Consider the following 6,987-nt stretch of genomic DNA (forward strand, 5'->3'; position numbering starts at 1 on the left):
AAGTAAAAACTAAATAAAAAGGCAAAGAAAAAAGAAAAAGGGAAGAAAACAGAAAACCTAAAAAAAAAAAAGAACAAATAACGGTTCAAAAAAAACCCAGAATACAAAAAGAGACAAAACAGGCAAAACATGTAAAAGAACAAGAGGACAAAAAATGAAAACACACACACACACAATGATATATTAAAACAAACAAACAAACAAAAAAAAAAAAAGCACAAAAAGAAAAACACAGACAAAAACAAAAAAACCCAAGAAAATAAAAAGCAAAACCAACATAAATTAAAAAACCCCCAAACTAAACACCAAACATACAAAAATTGCAACAAAAACACACAAGCATAAAACAAAAACCACAAATAAACAGAAAAAAATTAAAAAGAAAAGCAAAAATTAATCATAAAAAACAGAAAAGCAAAAAACAAAAGCACAAAAAACACACAAGCACAAAAAACCAAAAAGATGTAAAAACGAAAAAAGAAAAAAGCAAAAAATAAACAAGCATCACATAGAAACAAAAAAGCAAAAAGGAACGAAACAAAAACCACAAATACGGAAAACAAGAAACCAGAATGAGCACAAATCACCAATCAAAAACCAAAACCAAAAAAAAAACAGAATACAAATACCAACAATGCACACCACAAATACAAAAGTTACAATAAAACACACAATACAAAAATTACCATAGAACACACACACAAAATGAAGAAAAAAAAAAAACAAAATGAAAAACAAACAGGAAAAAAAAGAACGAAGCATAAAAAAAAAGAAAAGCAAAAAGAAATGGGCAAAAATGACACAGTAAAGAGAAAAAAAGATAAAAAGGAAAAACAATAATAAAAAAGAAAAATCCAACAACAGAAAAAGAAACAAAAATATCCAAAGCAAACCCAAAAAGGGAAAAACAAAAAAAAAGCAAAGACAACAATATACAATGGCGAATGAAAGGATTTATACAGACAAAGACGGGGAAAAAAAAATGCCAGCAAACAACAGCTAAATGAGAACGCAAAAAAAAAAAAAAAAGCCAAATACATTAAAAAGGGGAGCAAAGAGAATAAAAGGGAAGAAGCAAAGTAGAAAGTAGGAAAAGCAAAGCAAAGCAAGAAAACCAAAAAGCCAAGGAAAAGAAAGAACAACAAAACGGAAAGCAAACCAAAGGACAAAATAAAAATAAAATAAAACTAAAAATAAAAATAAAATAAAAATAAAAATAAAAATAAAAATAAAATAAAAATAAAATAAAAATAAAAATAAAAATAAAAATAAAATAAAAATAAAAATAAAAATAAAAATAAAAATAAAAATAAAAATAAAAATAAAAATAAAAATAAAAATGAAATAAACTTTGGAAACCTAAGCAAAGAAGCAGTAAAGAAAACGAAATCAAGTGAACAAACGAGAGCAAACCAATGCGACCCAGCGGAAAAAGAGACAAGAAACGGAAACAAAAAGAACCCACAGCAACCAACAGAAGAGCAAAGAAATCTGCTCCTCAATTGGATGGCTAAGCAAAGATGACAAGAGACTGTGGTGCAGCCAGAAGCAAACCATCCGTGCCTGGGAGGAGGAAAGGGTAGCTACTGGGCATGCTGCGACCTCCACCAGAGATGCACTTTCTCAGCTAGCGCCCGTGCAGGAGTCCGCGGCTGCTAATGAGGACAAACCATCTCTCTGGAGGAAGGGAAGGCGCTCGTGGTCATGCCGAGGAGGAGGTAAGGGTAGCTACCGGGCACGGATGTGCCGGCCATCTGATGAAAGCCTCCAGTCCATGTCGAGGCATGAGGCAAGGACACCCAGGAGGCGGGAAGCCAGCTGAGCCACTGAGGAAGCACCAAGCAGAGGAGGAAAGCAGTGGGAGCTGGCTTGAGTTAAACAAGTCAGCAAAAAAAAGATAAAAATGAAGAATCCAGAGGACTAATGTCAGGTAAGTAAAGGCAATGTAAGAGGAAGCAGGCAGGCATGGGGACAAGGAAGGGCAGAAAGAAGGAAAGGAAGAAATCTAAAAAATTTAATCAAGGTTAAAAATATATATATTAAAAAAAAATATCAGAGCAAAGGAAAAAAAAGAGAAGGAGCAAACAAGAAAGCCAAGGAAAGCAAAGCAAAGAAAGAAAACTAAAAAACAATGATCAAATTTGGAATGAAAAACAAAAGAGGAAACCAAGGGAATGGAAAAACAAAAAAAAGGAACAGAAAGAAAAAAGTAATCAAAGTGAAAGGAAGCACAGAAAAATCTTTTGAAAAGAAGGAAGATGAAAAGGAATTCTCATAGAAAAAGAACAATAATGGGAAGAAAGAAATGCAAAGAAAAAAAATGACAAAATGAAGAAAACAGTGGAAAGCAAAGAGAAAAACGCAGTAAGGAAAAATAACGGGAAAAAAAAGCAAAGAAAACCAACAACAGCCAAATCAACATAAAAGAAATGTTAAAATGTTTTAGTAAAAATACAAGAGAAAAAAAAGACATGCAAAGCAACAACATCCAAAGCAAAACAATACAAAAGAAACAAACAAAACAAATGTTTGGTTAAAAAACAAAGAAAAATAAAGCAATAAAAAAAGAGCAGAAGAAAAGCACAGAAAAAAAAAAAAGACATGCAAAGAAAAATCAAAACCATAGAATGCAATATCATGGCAAAGTAAAGCATTCAAACAGAGAAAGGGAAAGAAAAAAAAAACCTAACTAAAGCTAAAAAGAGTAAATGAAAAAACAGTGAGAAAAAAATAAAAAAGCAAAGGAAAGAGAACCAGCAAAGCTGAAAGGAAAACAAAGCAAAGAAAGAAAACTAAAAAGCAGTGCAAAGGATTGCAAAGGTACTCGTGACATTGAGACAGAACTGCAACAGCGCCAAGCACAGAAGGAAAGCACGGGAACAGGCTTGAGTTAAACAAGTCAGAAAAGGAAAAAGGACTCAACAGAACATAAAGTAAATTTAAAAAACTAAAAAAAAAGATAAGACAAAAGCAAAGGGAAGAAGCGGGAACAAGCAGAGTAGAAAGTAAAGCAAAGCAAAGAAAGAAAACTAGAAAGCAATGCAAAGCAATGTGAAGCAGAGGTGAAAAGGAAGAACAAAAGAGCAAACCAAAGCAAAGCAAGGGAAAATAAACGAAGCCTCAATTTTGGCAGCTTGATCTTCCTGACGGTTGTTTTGTTGTCCTTCATTGGCCCGACTGCTGAGCACATGAGCATCGCCATGGCACACCTTTACACCCGTATTCTTTGTTTGGGCAGCAATGTCTTTCCACAGCTCAGCAACCCAAATAGATTTAGCCCTATTTGGGCCGCCAGTTGTTTTCTTCCCACTGCTGGAACCACCCCCATAAGGCGCTTGCCACCATCCATGAGTCGTGTAAAGATGGAGCACTGGCCACCTCTCCCGTTCAGCAGCATCTGAGGCCAGCTGAACAGCCTTTACCTCTGCACATTGCCTTGATTCTCCTTTTCCTTCAGCGGCCTCTGCAGCTCGTCGTGTGGGGCTCCACACAGCAGCTTTCCATCTGCAACGCTTCCCCACAACAGGACACAATCCATCTGTGAACAGAGCACATTTCTTTACATCCCACATCGTAATCTCAATCTCCAATCCCAATCCCGTATCACTAATCCTATATCCCACATCCCAATCCCACATCTTAATCTCAACCCCGAGCCACATCCCAATCCCGATCCCATATCCCAGTCCCACCTCCCAATCCCACATCCGTAACCCAGTGCCATTCTTAATCTCAATCCCAATCCCACATCCAAATCCCACATCAAGTGCTGCTTGCTCCTGCAGCTCGGAAAGCAAATGGGACCCTGGGCTCCATCAGAAGAGGGGTGGCCAGCAGGGACAGGGAGGTGATTGTCCCTCTCTACTCTGCACTTGCGAGGCCCCATCTGCAGTACTGTGTGCAGGCCTGAAGCCCCCAGGACAAGAAAGACACAGAGCTGTTGGAGAGGGTCCAGAGGAGAGCCACAAAGATGATCAGGGGGCTGCAAAGACAGGCTGAGGGAGCTGGGCTTGTTCAGCCTGGAGAAAAGAAGGCTGCGAGGTGAGCTCATTGCAGCCTTTCAGTACCTAAAGGGAGCCTACAAACAGGAGGAGTCCACTCTTTGAAAGGGGAGATAACAGCAGGACAAGGGGAAATGGTTTGAAGTTGAGGCAGGGAAGATTTAGGTTGGATGTCCGGGGGAAGTTCTTTCCTATGAGAGTAGTGAGGTGCTGGAACAGCTGCCCAGAGAGCTTGTGGATGCCCCGTGCATCCCTGGAGGTGCTCAAGGTTAGATTGGATGGGGCCCTGGGGTTTGACTCTGTGGGGGTGCCCCAACGCTGGGGTGTGACACCATTCGAGTGACAGAGAGGTGTCCCCAGCTTCATGGCGTGACACTGTAGGGGTGTCCTCAACTTCGGGGTGGGACACCATTGGGGTGACACAGGTTTGTTCGCAGCTTTCGGGTGTGCCACTGTGGGGATGACATAGGGCTGTCCCCAACTTCACGCTCTGGGAGTGTCCCCAAGTTTGGGGATGTGACACCACGATGCGGTGTCCTCACTTCCCCTGGGAAGTCCTCGAGCTGCTTCTGAATGCCTCCAAGGATGTCCTGGGCACACGTGGGACCCCCTGGACCCTACAGGATCCTTCTGGGACATCTCCAGACCCTTCTGGATGAACCCACGGACCCCATGGATCAACATGAGAACTCCCCAGACCCGCCAAATCCTCTCTGGGACATCCCCAGACCTTCTGGATGACTCCAGGATCACTCAGACCCTCATGAGGACTCTCTGGACCGTACCAGACTCAACTGGGACCATCTTCAGATCAGCCCGGGGACTTCTCAGTGCTCCTGGACACATAGTGGGAGCTCACAGATCCTTCCAGGGGCCCACGGGATCAACCTGGGGACTCCCTGGACACCCAAAACCCACCTGGGACATCTCCAGACTCTTCTGGTTGAGTCCTGAACCCCCTGGATGCACCCAAACCTCTCTAGGACTTCTCCTGCAGATCCTTCTGCATGATTCCAAGGGAGGATAAGGAGGGTTCAGCGGGGGGTGAGAGGGGGAGAAATGAGCTAGTGAGGCTGGGGATGGAGGGAGAGGTGGAAGAGGGAAACTGGAGAGTTGTGTGGAGCTTCTGTGGGGTGGAAAGGGAGTCTGGGGGAAGAGAGTGAGGGGAATGAAAAGAGGAGAACAAGGCTGACCATATGAGTGGAAAGGGGGTCTGGGGATGGAGGGAGGGGTGGGAGGGGAGAACTGGAGGTTGTGGGGGGGGCTTCTTTGGGACATGAAGGGGGTCCAGTTGGGGGAAATTGGGGGCCAACATAGGGGAAACGGACTCCAGAGGGCAGGGAGGAGGGCATGGGGGTACAGGGGACTGTAGGGGTCAGAAATGGGGTGAGGAGCGGGGGGAGGAAGGGAAGACAGGGGACCCTGCGGGGTAAATTGAGGGGACTGGGGGATGGTAGGAGACTCTATGGATCAGAATGGGGGAATTGGAGCAGGGGAACTTGAGGGGACAGGGAATTCTGGGGGTCAGATAGAACGGACGGGGGGCAGACAAATCTAGGGGAGAAAACGAGAAGACTTGTGGGGGGGTGAGATTGGGGACACAAGGGATTAGAGTGGGAGACAGACAGACACGGAAGCCTGGGGGTCAGAATGGGGAACAGGGGCAGACAGTGACGGAGGAACTGAGGGGACGGGTGGAAGAGGACTCCAGCGATGAGAATGGGGGAAGTGGAGGCGGGGAACGGGGGGGGAGAGCGTAAGCCCAGCGGTCAGACTGAGGGACTCGGGAGGTTGTGGGCGACCCGCGGCGGGGGGGGTGGGGGTGGGGGGAAGGCAGTGAAACACCGTGGGTGGGGGGGAAGGGCGGGGGGCACAGGGCACCTCCCGCCGCCAAGCAGAGGCCCTGAGCAGCAGAGGACCCACGCGGCCAAGACAGGACGGCCCCAGCCCCGATGCCCCCCGGTGCCCCCGCCGCCCCCGAACACCCACTCGTAGAAGCTGAGGCGGCGCTCGGAGTCCCGGGGCTGCGCCGCGGCGCTGGAGCAGCGCGGGGCCCCGCTCCGCTTCCGCATGGCCGCGTCCTCGGGTCGCCGCGTGATGACGTCACTCCGCGGGGAGCGGGGACGGCGCGTCTCTCGAGCAACGGCCGCGCCGGGGCGCTGTCGCTATGGAGACGCCGCCGCGCATGCGCTGTCGCCGCGGGGACGGCTTCCCGCGCCGCAAGGAGGGAGGGCGCGCTGTCGCCGTGGCAGCGCGGCCTGCACGCACGGCCTGAAGCCCGAGTGGGGCTCGAGGGGCAGCGGGGGGCGAAGAAGGGTAGGGGGGGAACGGAGAGCCCTCAGGGATCTCCTGGGGAGGTGGGGGAGCGACTGGGGGAGGGCAGAGCTCTGGGGATGGCGGCTGTGAGTGGGGCTGTGGGGTGGGACATCCGCAGGGAGATGCAGCCAAACAGGGGGATGTGGGCAGAGCATGGAGGCGTGGGAAAAGGAAGACGGGCATCTGGACAACAGCGTGAGAGCCAGGCTGATAGGGAGGGAGGGAGCGAGGGAGGAATGGGAAGAAAGGGAGGGAGGGAGGGAGGGAGGGAGGGAGAAGGGGGAGGGAAATGGAAAAAGGGGGAAAAAAGGGAAGAAGGGAAAAAAAGGGGAGAAGGGAAAGGAAGGGAAGGGAATGTTGGTTCTGCATTTGATATTAAAAAGTAGCAATTGGTTTGAAGAAGTAGAACATAATGCATTTGTATTCTGTAACTTATCCTTGTTGATCTAAGAAGTAAAATACTGTATATGTTAGCGGCATGTTTTAGAAACATAATTACTGAATTACCTAACAAATTCTTCCTCACAAAACTGCAGTAGATTTTCAATGTTCTGAACAATGTGGGTGTGGAGAGCATGATTGAGACCTGGCTGGCTGAGAAAGGCCACACAGGCAGTATTCGGCTAATGAGACGAGAGTCCTTGAGCAATGTAACAGGATGTAAACAAGG

The 6,987-nt window shown here is 46.6% G+C and overlaps 1 long non-coding RNA gene across 1 annotated transcript; it reads right to left on the bottom strand.

Annotated features, from left to right (window-relative positions):
• Positions 1-2,070: 2,070 nt before the first annotated feature.
• On the bottom strand, positions 2,071-6,094 carry LOC149915427 (uncharacterized). Its single transcript, XR_016458882.1, has 3 exons — positions 5,991-6,094; positions 4,920-5,004; positions 2,071-3,538 (listed from the first exon to the last, which is right to left on the bottom strand). It is a non-coding gene; the product is annotated as an uncharacterized LOC149915427 (long non-coding RNA).
• Positions 6,095-6,987: the final 893 nt, after the last annotated feature.

This window comes from Phasianus colchicus, chromosome 19, assembly GCF_987193195.1.
Source record: "Phasianus colchicus chromosome 19, bPhaCol1.hap1.1, whole genome shotgun sequence".
Taxonomy (NCBI): Eukaryota; Metazoa; Chordata; class Aves; order Galliformes; family Phasianidae; genus Phasianus; species Phasianus colchicus.